This window comes from Phaenicophaeus curvirostris, chromosome 5, assembly GCF_032191515.1.
Source record: "Phaenicophaeus curvirostris isolate KB17595 chromosome 5, BPBGC_Pcur_1.0, whole genome shotgun sequence".
NCBI classification, from domain to species: domain Eukaryota; kingdom Metazoa; phylum Chordata; class Aves; order Cuculiformes; family Cuculidae; genus Phaenicophaeus; species Phaenicophaeus curvirostris.
In genome coordinates this window covers 20,407,564-20,428,478 of record NC_091396.1, presented here as the reverse complement: position 1 = coordinate 20,428,478, position 20,915 = coordinate 20,407,564, and the positions used below count along the sequence as shown (strand labels likewise).

Sequence of the window (20,915 nt, the reverse complement as noted above, 5' to 3'; positions counted from 1 at the left end):
CACCACACGGTCTGTTTTGTGAGGTTTGAGTTCGAGTCAGAAATTACTCATAACATATGAAAATGATCCCCCCTGAGGAGACAATCACTAGGAACAACTTCAGAAAGTCTTCACTTTTGAACAAGCAGCTCTTTCAGCTTTTTGCTGTGGTTTTCTTTTTACTTAAAGGGCAGAGAACCCAAGTGTCTACAGTTAGGGGCTCTACTTCATGGATCTGTTTCTCCTCAAATCCTCAGCAGGACAAAATTCTCCTTCCTTAGAAGAATAAATTCAGAGACTATGCATGTTTGGGGTTTTTGGGTTAGTTTTGTTTGTTTGGTATTTTACAGTCTTTTTAGTATTGTGAGATCTCAAACACGACCACGTGCTTTCACAGGAGGCTGGCTGAGAGTTAAGACACCATTGATATTTCAGAAAGAGGAGATGTGCTGATAAAGCCTCACTGCTTCATCTGACAGCAATGGAGCTCACTAGTACCTTTTCTCAGGGCTGCTGGGCACACACAGCAGTTTCTCACTCTTGGACATCATTCACACCTAACTGGAAATAAACTGCTGCTTGATTTCCCACTTAAATCCTCTTATTCTCAGAAAGAAACTCCCTGAAGACCAGGTGTGTCACTACAATGAACCTTCAAGGCCACAGTGTGGTGTAGTGGATAAAGTTCCTACACAGCAGAAAAAATAAAATGAAATTTAAAGAAAAAAATGGATCATATGTTTGTAAAAAGCTTTTTTAAAAACAGAGAAAGCCCAAGGAAAACCATCAACTTGCAAGTCAAACCAGACAATTTCAACCTGAAACACTACTTGAGCAAAAAGAGATGCTGCAGTGGTTTGTAGAGAGTATAAGAAGAGGAAAAATCATACTCCAACAGCAAAGAAAGCACTGAGCTCCAAAAGCTGGAGTTTGTCAACTTACCCCAAGAGTCCTTAAAAACTTGGGGTAAAAAGTTGTCTTATTCTAAACTAAATCCCTCCACTAGAGGCCAACTAGGACCAAGGATCTGGACTCAACCTCCTACCAATCACAAATATTTTTTCACCTCATATAACTACTCTTTTTCACATGCACATCTAACATAGGACAGAGAAGATGAAATACTCGCAGTGAAGAAAAGTGTATCTGAAGTTAATATTCCACACCCAAATGGAGATCTGCCATAAAGAAGCTATTCCAACTTGTGGTTGCCATTCCAAAGGCTTCATTTGCCCTTACTTCCAAAATTATTTGATCAGACTATGACAAGTCAAACATAGCTTAAATTAACAGTCAAAACTCTGACTAGATAAAAAATTTCATGTAGTCGGCCTTCCCTCATGCCCCCTTCCCCCCCCCCAAAAAAAAATTTCCACATGACTGCAAGGCCTGAAGATGACACTAACACGATCAGCCAAAAATCACTGTGAAACACAAGTCAATGGCCCAGGTTGAGTTTCATAGGGTTGCAACTCCTCCACAGCACCTTAAGCTTCTTTTATTCTACAGCACCAATCACTGCTCTTGAAGAGTTAAAAAAAAAAGTCAGTTCAGAGAGTACTCTGAAAAATATGATGAGCCACAGACTTCATGACGTTTCAAAGTTTTCCCACTGTACTTAAAGATGAAGTGTGCTCCCAGGTCTGAACTACATACCTTTTTTGGAATCTGTATGGAAATGGATGGAATTCACCCTCTAAAGGAGTCAATTTTCATCCAGTAGCTCAGGACATAATATGCATTAATATCTCCACAAGCTGCATCGGAAGAGCTGCACACTTCATACAGCCCTCTTGAAATAACACTGCCTTAGCTGAAGGAGATGAAGAAGAGAGATTTATTTGCAATGGACCAGGTTTAGATTCCTTTGAGAACTTCCCATGGTGTGAACTTTGCTGCTTTTGCATGATCTGAGTGATAACATGGAGCGAGGCAGGTCTAGCATCTATCAGTTGCCACTGAGCGAGTGTGGGAATGCGTCAGGGACGGAGGACCATGCCGATTGCCTGGGCTGGCATCCACTTCAATGTTGTAGGCTTAGTACTCCCAGCACTACAAATCACCTGTACCTTGCCTGCAGCAGCTGCCACACCAGTGGACAAAAGCTCCAACCACCTCTCCGAAACAGAATTTGCAGCAACATGCTGCTTCTTAAGTAAAAAAACCACAATGAGCTCATTTCAAAGCTAGTGAGGAACAACGGGAAGAGGGAAAAATCACATAGCATCACTTCCCCTTCTTTTTCTCATGCAGAGTTGGGAATCTTATATTAATTGCAAGCTTATATTAATTGCAAAGCATAACAACCTGAACAGACACCCTCCTTGGGCAACCATGGCCAATCCTGGGAAAATATCTGCACCTACAGGACGTGTGAGTTGTGCAACCATCAAAATATCAAGCAAGGTAAGGCAGGGACCTTTCACTAGGCTCTACAGAGACATGCTTGCAACTCCACAATGTTGACTCAGGCTGAGACATGTTCTTTCAATCTTCCCTCCTTCACATTAGCCTCCACAGGGGAAATATCAGCCAATTTCATGTCTAGTTTGAAGCCACTAAGACAGTATCTGCAGAGCTGAATCAGAAAGTGTAACAGCCTTTGGTGGAATACAGGAGGAAACTGGGGCTCCCTGAGATGAGAGTCATCTTCCCACCCTAAAGGTAAAATCTGAAGGAAGTCCTTGGTGCAACAAGGTCAGCTCTGCACTGGACATGATACACAACTTTATAGTATTGCACTATTTCCCACGCGAAAGGTTCGATATAGCCTTGTCTGCCTAGATATGGTTACACATGTGTGATATTAGGCAATTAGAGAAATTAATTACAAGGTCATATAGTTACAAAACCTTCATGACTGATGGATCCTGGGTTTTCTCACCAGCTTTCCAACATGCATACATGTGCCTGCTTCAAGCAGGAAAGCAAACAGCCAAGTGACATTGCTGCACATCTCCCAGAGATCTGTGGACTGTCTCCTGTTAACAAGGTAGTGAGTGTACTGTCAGTGGCAAAAGCTCACAGATAAAAGCACTATTTTGCCCAAGCGCATCCAACCAGCAGCAGGTTGGTACTAGCACAATCCTGCTCCTGCAGATGGGACTCAGGATGTTGCACGAGTTACAAAGCACAACAAGGTACTGCAGGTATTTTGCAAATCAAACATCTGTGTTAACATCCCTCCCTTTCCAACTTGCTTTTGCATCCTGGAAGGAGTAACAGAAGGAATTCCTTCAGGTGAGTAGGCAAAGCAGGCAGGCACTCGCTGTTCAGTGCCGCTGATGATGCACTTCTTCACCAGGCAAGAGGCTACATGCAGCAGAAAATGTCGAGAAGCTGTGCCATATACCTCTCTGCTGGGATGCTCTTCAAACATGGACACTATTTACTGTACCAAAGTTCAGAAGAGAAGGACAAGGAGAGCATCAGGGCAAAATGTATGCTGTGGGTCTTCACAAGGCCTTGATATACCCTCCTTCCTGAATTAAAGCCTCTTGAAGGTTTTCATATGCTCTGCTTTGCCTTCAGTCCCCTAGATGCATGAGCTGAATAGCAGAAAAGCTCGTGGTGGACATGTATAACTAAAAAAGAGAGGAGGGAGAGGTCAGACACCTCAGAAAGTGAGGAAAATATATAATGGAATAGAAGGTATATTGCAGTGCAGTATGTGTGCTTCCCACTTAGGGTCAGCCAGAAATATTTCCCCTAATAAAATCCCTGCTATTGCAAAATTTGAAGCGTCTGTGGTGCACACAATAGACTTCAAGGGAGTCTCCAGAGCTAACCACGATTTTACGAGTGCCTGAACTGATGGGAGTTATAGCATGAGTTTCCACAACAAACTAAAAGCGAGGTACAAAACTAACTGTGGTTTCCATCAGGGTCCTGGGATTTAATACTGACCAAACAAGCATGAGATGGAGGGCAGAACCTGGCACAGTATCCTCCCTTGACAAGCAGGTCTGCAATCAGCTGCCAGCAAAGGGACTCAAAGGCCGAGTTCAAGCTTTACAGGATCTTGCTGCAGACAGGTTTTTTTGCTTCTGAAACACCCACTGCACCACATTTCTGCCAGTGGGCTAGTTCTTCCCCAGCAAAAGACAGGATGGAACAAGTGCTTCAAATCAAACTGGAAACTCATCCCTTTAAGAAAATCCTCCCCAGACTACCAGGCTTTATTCCTTTCAGTGGGCTCAAATTTGTTTTTCCAGTTATTTCAAGAACAGCTCTGGGTCCTCTCTAAACTGCTCCCTGCAGACCACACCAGGGTCTTCAAAGCAACCATGAAGGTTCAGCTCAAGTAGGATACTAAACTACAGAAAATGGCTCCATCATCCCCAAAGCCCCATTACAGCACTGAATAGTACATCACTGTTAGAAAAAAAACTCTTTTTTTCCCCCCAACAGAGTTTTATCAAGCCTGAACACCTAGATGCACAGCCTTTGCAGAGGCATCAAAGGGCTCCCGCTGCTATCGCCTATTAATTCATGATATGACACCCCCAGGCCCTTGTCTCAGTTCCAGATTTAGAGGTCTCATGCCTTTCCCCACTGCAATACAACAGGACTGCTGTTTGGGCACACATATGAGGTCAGGAGCTCTTGAGTAGTATCCAAATAACACCTGACCTATGCTGGCAGCCGTTTGTATAAAAGGATGAAACACAGGCAAAACTACCCCATTCCTACCTAAGCTTTCTGCCTTCACTTAGCTAAAGAAGCCCTTTGGTCCAGAGATGGGACAGACTCAAAACTCTGTCCTAGCACCTTTGCTGCGAGCATACCCGAGAGGTGTTTTAACTCTTGCCTCCCAGTTGCTGTCTAGATGATATCCCTTCAGCTCTCAGTCAGCAAGGAACAAAAATGAAGGGTAGCTTCTTGAGCAAAGGAAGAGTCATAGGTTTAGCAAATGGGACAGCACACCACTAAGACACAGACAGACTATATTCAACACTGCCTTGCTCTCTTTTTATGCTACCCTAAACCTGCTCAGTGTCAAGGTGGGATTCATCTCACCCACAACGTGGCATCTCCATGACAGCCCATCATCCAGAGCCTCTCGATCAACAAGACGACACAGGCACAATCTGTCCAACCTGTTTCAGATATCTATCTGCATTAGGATGAGATGAAAGTGCTGCCTATGCAGGGGGACTCAGGGTAAGCGGCTGTGCTGTTAGATATCAACATCTGAATAGATGAATTGCATTCTGATGTTCCTCACCTTGCACTTAGCTTGCAAGCTTTTCCGATAGGGACTGACTCACACTGCACCTAACATGAAAGCACTTTGAGTCCCCAAGGCCCAAAGGTAACACTACACTTCAAGTAATGAATGAGAAGACCACGCCCTGAAGTATACTCCACCAAGAAAGCCTCACAACATTTTCAGTGTAACGATATTCCAAGTGGATAAAAGTAATTTTGGGGGGCTGGCTGAAGAGAAGGCAGGGTTCTAAGTCTTGACCCACCTCTGTGTCAGCAGGAGAAGAAAGGGAAATGTCCCAGCCACCAAACACTACGCTTCAAGAATGGCATTGTCTGCAGAGCCTGGAAGGCTCTTCATGCCAGTTTTCATGCCCATCACCAGAAGAGGCAGGGAGGGGTGCACATATGCATGCAGGAGGGCTGGAGCAAAAACACGGGAGAGGAAAGCATAGAGCGCACAGACAACACATTTATTCTAGCAGAGGGTCTTAGGATTTACAGACAAACCTTGAGGATTCTTCTCTCTTTCACAACTTCTGATACACAATCCCTTGGGAAAGGCAACGCTGGAGCTTAACGCAAACAAATGTGAAATGATGAGTCTAGAGTCAGGAAGCCAAAGCAGACGGCACATATGAAATGGAGTTGTCGTCCTGCTGGGCTGGCCAGGGGAGAGACTGAGCAGTTATTCTAAGATTTGTGAAGCCATCAGCCCTCATGTTACAGAAAATAAGAAAATTAAGCTCAGATAGGGATGGCAGGCAGAATAACTTCCCTGTCAACACAATGAATGAGCAATACGTTGTTACAAAGGGCCCTCAAATCAAATAGGGAAAAAAAAGAAACCATGGAAGAGATTGCATGACATTTATCCACAGTATGACTGAACTGAAGGGTTCAGAAAAAAATAAGTAGCTCAAATTAGCTCCTTTAAAGGGTGACTTACTGGTGGCAGCGCTCTTTTGTCCAGTCCAGTATAATATCGTCACCTAGTTTGCAGCTCCTGATTCAGGCTTTAAACATTATCTCTTTGCATCCTAATCCCAACCGGTGCTTGGTTCCCATTGCCCCTGCAGAGCTAGCTACGCTGAGGAAGTATGACTGGTAGTTGTTTACCTCCAAGCATCAGCTGCCAGTCACATCCCAGTTCCATAGCATGAGCTGTTTGATTTTTTGGATCTGTTTGGTTTTTTTTGGTAGTGGCTTTTTTTTTACCTTTTTCTCCTCCCCTAGGATTTACTTTGAAGTTGCTCTAAGCTGTGAATTGAATAAACTCATTCCAGATGCAGACTTTGAAATAAAGGAGATGAAAACCTGAACTGACCTGAGAGATGATCTACTGCCTGCCAGCCCATGGTCACTGCAGTCAACGCAGTTCAACCAACTTCAGCAGAATTTGAAGGAGACCTTTGTAACCCCGTTGCAATGCAATGGCAGGGCTTGCCAAAAACATGTACTTAGCATTCTCTGAAAAGGCCTAGCCCTCTGCTGGGCTCTCTACTTCCCACTTCATCACAAAGAGCACACTTCAGGAAAATCTCTTCATAAGAGCCGTAAACAGGGCTACAGAAGCAACTCCAGACCTGTCTTTTCAAACTCTACCTCAAAGATCCTCAAACTTGGGCAGGCTTTCCTTTGCCTTCTCAAAAGCGTCCTGCAACTGCCTTGTTTTCTCTTCAAAATGGTATAGATTGCAGGCCAGCTTTACACATTTCCATTCACACACATGGATTAGCAACTTCAATATCCAGCTAGCTGCTCTGGGCCTGTAGTCAGGGACTAGAAGGCATTGAAACCAGTGCTATAATCCTCCACATTTTCTTCAGCATCCATTTAATTTCTCAGGCTGGCCAGTATCAGAGGGTCTTACGCACCACCTACCTGGGAGAATCACCACTACCACCACCTTCCTTGTCAACACGTGCAAGGACTCATCAACAATTGCCCTGTTCAGAAGATACATAAGGGCTACAGCTCCATTAGAGTCGAAGGAAAAAAAGATGAACCTAAATTCCAGGAATTACACTCCTGCCTCTGCATCAGCAGTTTCATCTGAGCGGTCTCCCCCTTTACTCACCTCCTGTCCTGAATAGGTTTATCATCCACTCCACAGTTGCTCTGAGTTACCCCAGAGGTCACCATATTTCAGCAACAAATTAAACTGTCACAACACATTCCCTTCTATGCTGTTTTTTTAAACACATGAGCCCTGACTGCCAGGGAATTGTTTTGGAAAAATTAGATTAGGAGCCCCTGAAACTGCTTTGAGAAAAAGTAAAGGGTTTTTTTTCCCCTTGAGTTTTTTTTTTTTTTTTCAATCCTCAAAGACTCGGTCAATTAACTGCAACTTGTTTTTCACCCCAAAACATGTTTCAGTATGGGTGATCAAATGGAGATGGCTTGTTCTACAATCAACTGTCACCAACACAAATCAAGATCCTAAAGCCCTCTGATTTTTTAATCAATCCTCATCCAGAGGACTACAATATCTCTTTGCAATTGCCCTAATTTTCTTACTATTTTTTCCAACCCATACGAAGCCAACACACTCAGTCTTAACACAGGGTATCTACCCATTCCTGCAGACACAAGTCCCACTTACAGCCCAGAAGACTTAGATGGGAAAGACTGCTACTCCAGCCCTCCATTCACATCACGTTCAAGACCAGATACCTAAAACATTAGAACAGACAAGACAACCTTTTTGAAATTATGAAAGGAAACAAAATCCCACCTTCTCAGGGTTCACTGTAATGAGAATGCATTTTAATCATCATAAAAATCACATTAGCCACATGTCAACACAACCTTCAGACACTCAGTTATCAATAGGCTGGGGAAGCTGATCGTGCAATCAAAGCATCAGACTACGATGACAATTTCTGTTCTTAACTCTCCTGCAGGCTCCTCCTGTCAACATTCCTCAGTTCCCCAGATGTAAACCAAAAGGTCATAATAACACCTCTCCTTTCCTTGTCCAGTGTCTGCCCTGGCTATAGGCTCTGGTAGATAAATTGAGGTAGGGACACATTATCCACAAGCAGCAAGCGTGATTATACCTACCAGGAAAATGCTGGGAAAAAGCAAGAAAAAAAGAAAAACTCATAGGTTGACTCACTTTCCACAGCCAGCATTTGGCCTTTAGAGTGCTGTTTTTCACTTTCTTGCAGATATGAGGAGTAGCCAGGCCTGGACACTTCATAGGCTGGAAGGTGGGATGTAACCCACAGAAGAAGAGGAACAGCAAAAGTGTACACAGATGTAGAGGAAGTATTCTCTCTTACACATACAGATCAATGCATTCATCGTGGAAGGAATGTGGAGGAGAGGACACCTCGTCTGGTCCCTGATTATCAGGTCCAGTAGCTGTGGGGATCAGCTAACCAATTATTAAGCAAATGTTATTCAGCATCTAAAAGTCCTAACTTTCCTCCTTGCAAGACAACTGCCAAAATTCTTGCCTGGGATGGCAGATAGGAAATGAAAGAAAACCATGATAGTAGTTGCTGCAATCAGACACAAAAGGCCACTACCCTCCCACTTGTATCCTCATTGTGCCTGCTACAAAACAGGGAGAGAACTGCTCTCACTCCACCAAGGCGTTGTCTTATTAGACCCACAATGAAGGGCTGCTGGCATGGTCTACAGTCCCATAGCAGGAGGACTGAGGTGGGCTTAAGAAAACACTCTGCCTAGGATCAGCCCTAAGGTCCCATGGTTTGTGGTGGGAATCTGCAGTGGAATGCCCACAAAAAAACCCCACTTTGCTGCAGCTCTAAATAACCAGTGTCAATTATTTAAAAAACCCATGTGCTCCAAAGCACCTTCCATCCTCAGCCACCTATCACAAGTCAGCATGGTCAACAGGGAAACAGCGACATTGACAAGGCAGCCAGCTGGCGGACCTCCCAGTCCAAAGTCAACCGATTGTCACTGCATGTGCTCAACAGCCCCATGCAGACCATCTTCTGCACATCAAATCCAGGCTGAGCTCTACACAGTCCTACCTCCCTGCACAGTTTACAGTTCCGTCTTCTGGCTTTCCTTGAGTCTTGGTCAATATTACTAGAGGTCGTGGAATGACTTCAGTCTCTGAATGACCCACTGAGGGGTAGTATTTTCAGAAGACAATGCTTTTCACTCTTGAAAACATCTCTAATTAGGTGCCTGATATCTTCAGTCACTTATCCTTCGATATTTGGGTGCACTGGAGGGACAGGAACACAGAACTGATCTAGCACTGGACATGTCTGTGCCACTTCTGCAAGACACTCTCAAATATGTCCTGATGCTGCTTCTGTGGTGGCGTTCCGGGATGAATGCTATGACTTCTGTCCCTTCTGCACAAGAAACATGTACAATTGTACCTGATGCATCTTGCACAGGGATCAGCAAAGAGGTTCCCACCCTGCTCTGCATCAGACCCAGTGAGATCCTGCACAGGCCCCTGTGACCATGAGCCACAACAGCAAACAGCCTCCTTTCTTCTGTGGAAAAGCAGGAGCAGAAGTACTTTCCCACATCTAGGTCTGATTCTCATGCCTCTGTTTCCCACCTTTCAGCACAGTCATGGTGGTCACTTCTTTCCAGCAAGGGTGTGTTTGATAATGAATACCTTTATGTTTGGAAATTCATGGGGTCTACCAGGATAGCCACAGAGCTGTCAATTGAAACTGAGTGCAATAGGATGGAGAATGTACATCTGTACTTGTAGGAGCAGAGAGAGACCTAATCCTTACAGTCTCAAGTACAAGTTACAGTCACTATGTCTCCCAGCATAACAGTAAGGCAGAAAGCAGAGCAGGGATTTATGTGTGCTTCCTCATCCATCAGCACCTACACTGACTGACGGGAGGTCATACCACCAACTGGCAGAGTCATGTCCACCCCCTGCCCCATGTCCCAGCACGTACCCTCATGCTCCCTCCCACACCGGCAGAGCAAGAAGCCAGCACGCACCTGCCAAAGCAGGTCAGGGAGCAGACCACTTGCCCAAGGCTGCCTGCATAGAAAGCAGAACAAGCCCTCCATAAAAAGCACACTGGCCTCATACAGTATCATGCAAATCAGAAAAAGGCCAGGGGAAATAAGATCGGGAGAAACCTTTCATGACCAAAGTTACCTTATACAGTCATACATTCAGCCTCCGTACACAAGCCAGGGAGGCAAGGGGTGTGCATGCATACACATGCAAACAGGGAGGAGTTACCTACTGCTTTCACCAGCTTTTGCTAGGTCTGCATGCTACAAGAGTTGTGCCATTCACAGCAAGAGCCTAACACAGTGAGACCCAAAATGAGCCACGGCATTAACAGATCCGGATCTAAGGGGAGACAGTGGAAAAGTTAGTTACAGATTAGCATGCACACACAAGCCAGGGTCTGTCCCACATCTACTTTGAAGAAACAGAGACGTTTTCTTTATTTATAATACTCAATTACTGTTTTATCTATTAGTAATACCAACCAAAGCCTAGTTTCTCAAGTCCAGTCTTCTGTTTTTTCTGGAGGATGAATTCCAGTCCCACATGGAACACTAAGCTCCCTGACTTCTCATTCTTGCTCCAGCAAAGCAAGCTGCAGGGAAGAAGCATGGATGGTACAGTCACTACAGAAATACAGGAGGTGGTGCTATACCAGGAAAACCACTCTGGCTGCTGCAGTGACTAGCTGGGGTAGGACAAGGACAAAATGAATAATTTGCAGACTCCAATTTCATAAATTCAAGTTTATACTATACACTATAGTCAGAGCAGGCTGAACAGAGTTGGATGCAAGCCACAGAACTGCTGAAGAAAGCATGGGGCATCAGAGTAGACTCAACACCGATACTGAGGCAAGCCTGCATGATGGCAGGCTGCTACCCCAACAAACAGCTGACGGAGCACACACCTCAGCAAGCCTCTAAACAAGATCCTGACTTGCCTAGAGCACAAGGATTTGCTAGTAAGACTCTGAAGATTTTTCACCAGCCTGCTTTTCTCAGGGAAAAGCACTCCTGCTGCTGGCTACACGCACTCCAATTCTGCCTGGACCAGCAGGACGGCCAATGCTCCACCTTGCACAAATGCCTCCACTATGCCTTTCTCCACCAGTCTCCTCCTCACTTCTCCTCCTGCAGAGTCTTAGCCAGGGCAGCCTGGAGCAGACTCTACTGCACACACCTGCATTCCTTATTTCGGTCCTATTGTGAGAGACTGAAGAGTTAATGTAAATGTGTCTAACACTGTTGCAAAGATAGGCAAAGCTGCATAGTAATGCTTGAGGCAGATACTGTTAAATCATGATAAGCACAGGGAAGAGAACCTTGGAGGAGTCAGGGTGGCCTTGCCCAAAGCCTCCCACTTCGAGATGGTGACCTCAAAATGACCTCTACCTCATTATCAGCCAAATGCATATAACAGGTGATACCATACCTATGCAAATGAAGATTACCCATTAAGTGCTAGTTGCAACTTCCCATGTAGATGCCTACTGCTCCCCTATGGTCCCATGTAGGGACATACTTCACTGACAGACTGGGGAGAGGGGGTAGGTGCAGGGGCAAAAGAAGCGTCTCCCCAAGGAGTCTGTGCGCACGCTTGCCACAGGAGGACCCTCATCATGACCATAACATCATCATCATCACAGCCACTGTCGTGGAGATCCTGCATGGTGGTATCTATTTCTCTCTTTCCTTTCATTCTGATAAACGCTGTGATAGCTACACCACTACACTTTCACAATTCAGGTTATTGCTACCATAAATAAAACTTCTAATCAATCATTTGGAGCAATTTCACCTTTATTTAGACCGAGGGGATCATGGAACCACTATGATCCCCTGATTTTCCCTGTACAGGTCGTAACACCTACTTCCTGGCTTTTTAGATCTCACTCCTCCCCTTCTCCCAGTAGGAGGACATCCTCTTCATGTCACATGTCACAGCTTCTCCCTCACATCTTCTGTTTTCTCAAGGATGCTAAACAAGCAGAAGACACACAGGCACCTATGCAGAGACATCACAGCCATGTCTTTTTGTGTTCAGTCAAGTTACTACTCCCACACACACATCCAAACACAGCTCCACAAGCTCTTAAATTTAACTTACACACAAACATTCTGATCTATAATGGATTCAGCTATGCAGAAGGAAAAAAATCCACTTACAGTTCAGCCCACAGTGCTGTAATATGCAAGGACCTGGGCTGCCGCCACCCCTTCATTACCAGCGGCCCTCACCCAGGACATCCTACCCTTTTAGCAGATAGGCTGGATAGCTGCTGGGTCGGTATCACTCCTGAAGAAGAGATCCTGATGAGATAAAGCAACCAGCTCATCTAAGATCAGAGAGGAGGTCAGGACTCCTGGATTCATAGTCCTGCACTTTAACCACAAAAACACCTTTCAGCACAGAGATACACTGTTCCAAGAGCTCATGTTGCTGTCAGATGGGCATCATGGGCAGGTCATGCATTAAGACAGCAAGTACAGAAAGACTATTCCCTCTGCAGGTGTTCAGGCCATTTTGTATCATACATAGCAAGCTACAAAAACTGTATTCCAACAGCAGGAAGTTGATAATGAAGTTTTGCTATTACCAAAATGGTCATCAAACAGCGCTGGCCTCACATTAGAAAGGCTAAGAAATAGGTGGCAGCACACAGAAAAAGGATCACCTCGAAGCGTTTTCCTCTGAATATCTGTAATTATAAACCAAACAGCATGAGCTCCCCCCTCTCCCTCTGCAGTAAATAATTAACTGCAAATAATATTCATCTTGGCCCCATCCTCCTCAATCAATTTTGCTTCATGACAATGTGCTGCCTGGATTGCCTGCTCTGAGTGCACCCAAGCATTATCCAGAATATTTCACAAGACACAGAGAAGCAGTGTAGCTGTTAAATTCAGTACAGCAAAGACCTTTCCTGATGGGTGTGAGAGGGAATCATCACAAAAGTCCCAGTACTTAAAGCAGACAGCTATGACATACATGGCTTAGCTCCTTCACTGCAACAGCATCACTGCAACCATCAGCAGAGGTGAATCACGCATTCTGAGCGCTGCTAACACACTCTTCTGGATTGTCTGAGCTTTACTGCCAAGGCAAAGCAAATTTCCTCCATTGAAACACAAAGTTTTCTATTCCTTACATTATGAGAATATCCCCAAGTAGATTTCACCTGGGCAGGGAAGGGAGAGTCTTCTCTGTAACAGCATTCCCATGTTTAAGAGACTTTAATCTTTGAATATTAGATCCAAACTGAACATTGTCACTGCTCAGTCATGCACGATAACCTGTTTGTCTCTTGCTACTCACCCTCATCAACCTGACACTCAGACTCCAAAAGTAATAGGTAAGCCAGAAAACCTTCAAAGCACTCCTTTCTTCTGTCCTCCCGAAAGATACCTCCTGGATATAACTCCAGACAGAGAAAGGACAATGCCAGGAGGAAAGCAGGACTGCCCAGTGAGAGGCTGGTCTTGGTTAAGCAGCAGATGTAAGCAGGATCCATACAGATACACAATCAAACTACGTAAGGTCTGCCATTTGATCCTAGTTGTTTTCTTGATATACAAAGTCAAATTCACTTTTTAAAAAGGCATAAGGAGAGTATAAGGCAAAATGGGAGCTAGGAAAAAACTCCAGAACTGCCGGAACACCCTTCCTGCAACAGCCAGAAAACCCAAAGAGAGACAGAAAAACACTGCCACTGAGCAAACATCTTCATACTCACACACAGTTTTGGTTTAGTTTTATAGGCTAAAATGCACACCAGCTTTAGTTGAGCTGGCTACAAAGAGTTCAATAAAAATCCCCACCAGTAAGGTGGACGAAAATAAGGAAATTGGCTAATTTATACTCAAAAAGCATAGAAAGAGACGTGAAAGAAAGAGGTAGAAGAAGAAAAAAAATGAAAGGAAAATCGCAATAGAAAAGTGATAAAGAATAATACAGGAAAAGGAAAATCAATTGAAACAGATACTGAGGACAGTTCAGGAAAAAAAACATGAAAAAGTGGAATAAAAACTGGAAGGGAAAGATAAGAGGAACATGCCATGACAGAGCAGTTGAGTGGCAGCTGGCAAACAGATCACTTGTTTAGTCCCACCCATATTTGTCAAACAATTTATTTTAATAATACTCTTTTGACATCTTCAACCAGCTACAGAGCTGGTCAAACAGTTTCATAAATATATTATTAGTAGATTATTACAGGTAAAATTCAAATACATTCAACATTTTTATCTGCTGCTTAATAAGCTCTTACAAGTTCACACATCAAAAAAGTTAAAAGAGAAAACTGATAATAAATGACAGTTAGATAGAGTGCTCAGAGAACAATCATTTTGCTTTTCCTAGACTCACAAAAAGTACAGCAGCAAAATCCATTGTGAAAGACATTTCTACCTCGTCCCTTCACCACCTACCCACAAGTAATATCTCTCTACAGGTGGTACTTCATCTTGGGTTTTATTTTGTTGAATATTTCCCCCATATTCAATTTCTTTGCTCCACAAAGCTGTTTTATCTCAAGAAAACCTGAGGACCTCCAAGGGCAGCTTATCATAAAGGTAAATTTGGGGTGAAGCAGCAGCAGCAGGAGGGGCAGCAGCAGGTACTTGGAAGCAACCATTTATGTTCCTGAGCTGAGCTCTGTTCCTTTTAAAGGAAAGAGAAGTGAAGTGAAAGATGGCCACATGAACAAGTATGTCTTGGGACCTTTACTCTCACAGCGAAAGCTTCTGAAGTACCAGCAGCCTTTTCCAAACTTTCCTAGGAGAACCAGGCAGAAAAAAAAAAAAAAGGCAACCAGCTATTTTTTCAGTCTGTTTCCCCCCCTCCTACTCTGGCCCAACACACAGCAAGGAAGTCCCCTTGAGAGTCCTCAGCCCCCAAGATGAAATCACCAAGACAGACCAACTCCATGTATGCAGTGGCAGGTCTGCTAGGGAGCCCTGTGAAATTACACCAGACTCGATGAAGAAACTGCGGCTTTCTAGGCCAGCATCAGAGAAACACTGGAGGTGACTCCCACCACAGCTCTACCTTCGCCACCAATGATGGGAGCCAAGAGTCAAACTTGCTATAGGAGGGAACCACATCAAGGGTAACTCCTTGAGGCCAGAAAAGCGTCCCTCAGGTCTTAAGTTCCGTTTAAATATTACAGTGGTATCCCAAACTGAGATAATTATTGCTAAGTACAAGACCGTTTTTACGTAAATATGGAGGGTATTACCATACATATTTCTTTTAATTAAAAGGAGATGAAGTAAGAGGTTTACTGAGATGAAAGAAAAAGACACATTGACAGCTCCCACCCCAAAGCAGACTCTCCTGCAGCAATAACAGCCATCAGCCTCCAGACCCACCGAGGACACTAAACAAGGAATTCAATCAGCACCGGCCTCCTCGGCGGTGAAATGAAGGAACTGGTACATTATTAATCACACAGGGAAAACATTTAAGGAGAAGGAAAGGACCAGACACACATAGACTCAAAGTGATGGCTGTGTTACTTGGGTAAAATCACAAAAATCACCAGCTGCAAAATCAAAATACCTTGGAGCTCTGCAAGGATAAACACATTAGCAATTCTGATCAGAAGAAACCAACAACCATCAGCATCCACCGTATAACACCCTAGCAACTCTTCAGTTGAACCCACACAAAGCCTTATGTGCTTCGCTCCATTCAAAACCAGTTCCTGCTCCAACCCGCACAACCTACCCACCAACCAGACTAGGACAGATCGTGGCAAAGCTCAGAGTTTGCACCCCTTTCTGCATCTCAAAGACCTACCTAGAAGCAACTTTGCACGGCGCAGGCTGTGGAGGCGTGACTTAGGTCACCAAAACAGTCAACGGCTTGACCCGAGTCATTCCTGCTGCACCATCCTCCTGCTTCTAGCTGTCCCGGGCACTTCTGAAGCTGCTCCAGAATCTGCTAGTCCTCTCCTGTTCCTCATTGGCTCTGTTGTCTCCAGGCACGCTCGGCCGCTCAAGGCAACTGAAACCCATCCCCAGCCAGGACCCATATGGGCCTAGCAAGCCGCCAGGTGCACCTGCTCCCCCTCGGGACTGTCCTCCTGGCACCCCTGATGCTACACGAGCGGCAGGGCAGCAGCAGCCCCGCGGGGAAGGGAGGCGCTGCCAGCGGCGCACGGGAACCGACAGATCCAGCGCAGAGACGCGTGTCCCCGCACCCCCGTCACCCGCGCGCCCCCGCCGCACCTCCGCCCCGGCCCGGGCGCTGCCAGGACGCCGGTTTCTCCTCCGGGTCTCCCCTCCGACCGAGGCAGCCGGAGCAGAGCAGGCACCTGCTTCGGCAAAGGGCGGCGGGGCCGCTGCTCCCTCCCCCTCGGGAGCATCGCGGCGGCGAGGGGCCCAGGGAGGCGGGCGAGGGCGGCTGCAAAGTGGGGGGCGAGGAGAGAGAGAGAAGGGCTGGAGAGGGCTGCGGCTCGGGGACACGGAGGAGCAGGAGGGCGAGAGGCTGCGGGAGGAGGCGGGCAGGGACGGAGAACAAGCGGGGTGGCGGAGGGGGCGCGGAGCCCGGGGAGGAGGCGGCGGTCCCGGCGCGCCCAGGCGGGCAGGTGGGTCCGCGGCGCCGCCGCCGCCGGGGCGGGGCCCCCTCCCGCCGCCCCCGGGGCCCCCTCCCGCCGCCCCCGGGGCCGCCCCGCTAACAGGTGGCGGCGGGCGCCCCCCCGGCCCCGCGCGTTCCCGGCGGTCGCTCACCGGCTCGTCTGCCCCGCCGGGCGGGATACGCGTCCTGGGAAGCGGGGCGCGGAAGTTCAGAGCGGAAAAATGAGATCGTTTTCCTTCCGACGGAGGAAAAAAAAAAAAAACAACCCACAAAAACCAAAACACCCGAAGGCGGCGAGGCGCGGCGCCGCTCCTCCCCGCCCGGGGCCTCAGCCGCGCGCCGGCCCGGCGGCTCGGTGCGGTTCCCACCGCGGTGGTGGAGGCGCCCCCGCCGTGCCGCGCCCGCCCCGCATCAGCCCCGGCCGCCGGAGCGCTGCCCGCCGCGCCCGGACAATGTGCGTGCGGGGGCGCGCGCGCGGGAGCGCGCCCCGACGGCCCCGCCCCCGGCCCCGATTGGCCGCCGCTCCGCCCCGCCCGCCGGGGGCGCCGCCGCCGGGCCCGGGGCGGGGCGCGCCCCCTCCCCCCGGCGCCGCCGCTACCCGCCGCTACCCGCCGCTCGGGGCTGGGGCTCTGCTCCCCGCCCGCCGCGGGGCCTCCCCAGCGGCGCCCGCGGCCGCCGCCGCCGCCCCTGCCCGCGGGGCTCCCGGAGCCGCCTCCCCCGTGCCCGCCCCCCTGCCCGCGGGGCCGCCCGGTACGGCGGGGCTGGCGGCGGCAGGGCGGAGCCCGGCAGGTACCGCGGCGGGAGCGGCCGGGCAGCGGGAGCGGAGGCGACCGGGGAGCGGCGATTAGCGGCCGCTGTCCCCGGGGCAGCTCGCGGGCAGAACTCAGGGTGATACGTTTGGCTCCTGGAAATTCCTAGAAAAAATAGACGACTCCTAATTATTCAGGAGCGACTTAGGCAGGCGACAAAAGAAAAGGCAGTGGAGCTGGCTCGGTGTAAGAGACTTGGGTCCAGCGAGCCTTTGCGGCGGGCGCGCTCCGAGCACAGACGGGGGTGCGGGCGCGGTGGGAGCCGCGGGCCGCTCGGGTCCTTCCGAGGGGAAGCGCCGCCAACCCGGGGTCTGCAAACCGGGATGGACTCGGGCCTCGTCCCCTGTGTTCAGGCCCCCCGTCCCGTCACAGTGCGCCTGTCTTACGGGATATTTTCTACTGTTAGGCAGTGTGATTCCCCTGTTACTTTGGAGGTTGATAGTGGATTGCTTAGTCACCGTGTTACTCCGGAGCGTGCAGGAGTGATGAAGCCCTGGTGCGGAATATGATGCCAAATAAAGTATGCATTCCTGTTACTGGAAAAGCACTGTTCACTCTGACGTACGTTTCAAGCACACTGCCACAATTTCTTGTTTCCATTAGAGAAGTATCTAGCGATCTGAAAATGGATCTAGAAGCCATTGTTCTATATATAAAGAAGGCCCTGCAGAGCTTGTAGCAAGAGTAGATGAAGCGAGTTCCAAGGATACCTGTTGAGATAGCTGTGCAGGTTTTTTCAGGTCCCGCAGACATGTTGCACCAGCACAGACAAACCTGCCAGAGCCCTTGCTAAAAGCCCGCGTGCAAGCGTACAAGTCCAAACAAAAAGGCTGAAGCTTTAACCTACCTCGTGTGGGTTTTAACAAACCACGTCCCCCTTCCGTTTGCAGGGTGGGGAGTTTCGGATCGTAACACCTTGAAACTCTTGGCTTGCTTCTAACAAGCCTTCCTGATTCTGAATGACCTCTCAGTTCTCCACAGAAACAAGGACCACAGCTCACAGAAAGACAGCATCTCTCGTCAGCAAGCCAACAGCAGGAGCAGCAGCAGCACACACAAAGGTAGTGGGTTTCTTCACAGGCAGATACACGTACTCGGTGCACCGCCTCTTTGCACTACCTGTCTCATCTTGTTTTAGCTGTTTCTGTCAAGCAGGACGGGTATTGGAGCATGCAGAAATCTTGCTTTTTTAAGAACCCTGAAAGCAGGCTCGTATGTTTCAGTACCTAGGTGGCCCAGAAGAACTGGGCTGGGAGCAAGAACAAGGTAGGCAGTGTAATAGACACAACTGTGGGTGAACCTCGGTTTCAGGGTTTCCTTTGGGGATTCTCAGCAACCTACTAGAACCAAGAAACACCAGAAGATTGGACTGAAATTGTCTCTTTCTTGCTCGTTCTTCAGTGCCAAATCACATCAGCATATAAGGTGCCTGAGGACTACTTGTTTGCAGACTACTGGAAGATAGAGGCATAATCACCTATTGATGAGTCATAACCACACAATTGCTTACGGGTGATGACACAAACTTGCGAGGGTACAGAGAGTGATATAGCTTAAAGATGTCTTCTCCCCCTTTCTATTTATGGATAAAAACGCAAGATATTGGGACGAGATCCTCAGTTGCTGCAAAACAGCATGGCTCCATAGCTTTTGGCAAAGCTGGGCAGATTGAGTTTATAGACTGTTCTGTTTGTAGAAAGTCATTCTGCCTGGACAGATTCTTCCGTCTTTTCTCTAAACTTGAATTTAATTTTAGGAAAATGTCTGGCCTGTCTGAGGCCTCTGGAAGACAGAACCCTCTTTTTTTTAAAAAAATGGGGCATGCACTGCCATAGCAACAGCAGTGCAAATGCCGCTACAAGAATGTAGTTCAATGTGCTGACTACTCTGCTAACTCATCCCATGGTACCACCAGCTGGACTGGCAACAAACTCCTCCAGCTACACACCAGGCATCACTGCAGCCCCTATGCTCTACAGCAAACATGAAGATGGGCAAAGAGAAATGCGCAGCTTTCCAGAAATGCTGCCAGTGCTACTATCACAAGCCTTGCTTGACGGGAGAAGAAGCCTAGTGAACTACTGGGGCCAGTGGCATGAGGAGCAATAGAAAGGAAATGGAGAGAATCTCAGAAGATCCTTTCTGCCACAGTAATACCGCCAAAACAAAATCTGCAGTAGAGTTGAAAAGATGTTCTATCATTCCCATGCATGATTGTCTGCATCAAACTGTATGTAGCTTGCAAGTGGCGTGCATATCCCATCATGACTTCTTGTAATGGCACTCTAAATTCAGTCTGGGAAAGCATGTCACTGATTTTTGTAGGTTCTGTGAACCAAAAAAATAACTCCTTGATATTGTCCCCTCTGCAAGGGTAGTCATAGACAAGGATTAGCTCTTCTCTGTGTGACATACAAACTTATGCCAAGAGCTTGGTTAGCAATTGAATTCGTTCATTAGCTATAGATCAAGGCTATCCCTGACATTTTTGAAACATTAATTTTTTAGAGTTATTTCTACTAGCAACACCCAGGCAATGGCCAAGTTGAACTATTCTTTCTTTCCTCCTAAAAAAAACCAGAACCCATGAAAACTTATTCTTGTGATCATCAAAATAATCAGCAAAGTAAATAACAGTAATTTTTTAGCTTCACAAGGCTGTGTGCTTGAATACGCCCAGATATACATCATATATATTTTTATATACTGAAGGATATATCCGTTCTCAGCAGACAGAGAGGGTAGATTGGTGATATCAGTTGCTTTTGTTGTTATGAGTCTCCCATTACTTTGCCATATCTACAAGTTCACCCAGCTCTTAATTATGTTGACTAGTCCCTGATTCTTTCCATGGCTTTTGAGCTCTCCCTGCACACAGCTAGTCCATTTGCCTGAATGCATACTAGTGTCTGTGTAACTGAAATTTTCTTGAAGGCTGTATCACTGTACTCTCCTTGACATTGTCTCTGCAAGCATACTGAGAAAATCAGAGATCCCTGTGAATTTTACTTCCCCACAGCACCATATTCTTCATTATTTTTTAGTTTATTCCTCCTGTGGATACACCAGGCTCAAGAACCCTTTAAGTACTTTTTCCATGCTAGGATGTTTTTCTTGCTTATCCCTCCTGAGCTTAGAGGATGAGTATTATCCTGACAGAAAGCAAACTGATACCCAATTAACTTTTGAAATTTTGAGTTTTCTAGAGAATGCAAATTGTTTCCTTTTAATATCTGACAATGCAACACAAGTAACTTGTCATGGCAACCAGCTTATGAAACAGAAGAAAAATTATCATCATAAGGTGCCTTGTTGCTATAGCAAGGAAAGAAGCTGAGGCCTTATCCTTTTTG

The 20,915-nt window shown here is 47.0% G+C and overlaps 1 protein-coding gene across 1 annotated transcript in view; it reads right to left on the bottom strand.

Annotated features, from left to right (window-relative positions):
* HRAS (HRas proto-oncogene, GTPase) overlaps positions 1–17,242 on the bottom strand; it is a 42,749-nt gene extending 25,507 nt beyond the window's left edge. The window contains exon 1 of the mRNA XM_069857762.1: positions 16,906–17,242. The gene's annotated coding sequence lies outside the window, so the exon portion shown is untranslated. The remainder of the gene's footprint in view (positions 1–16,905) is intronic.
* Between the last annotated feature and the right edge of the window lie 3,673 nt (positions 17,243–20,915).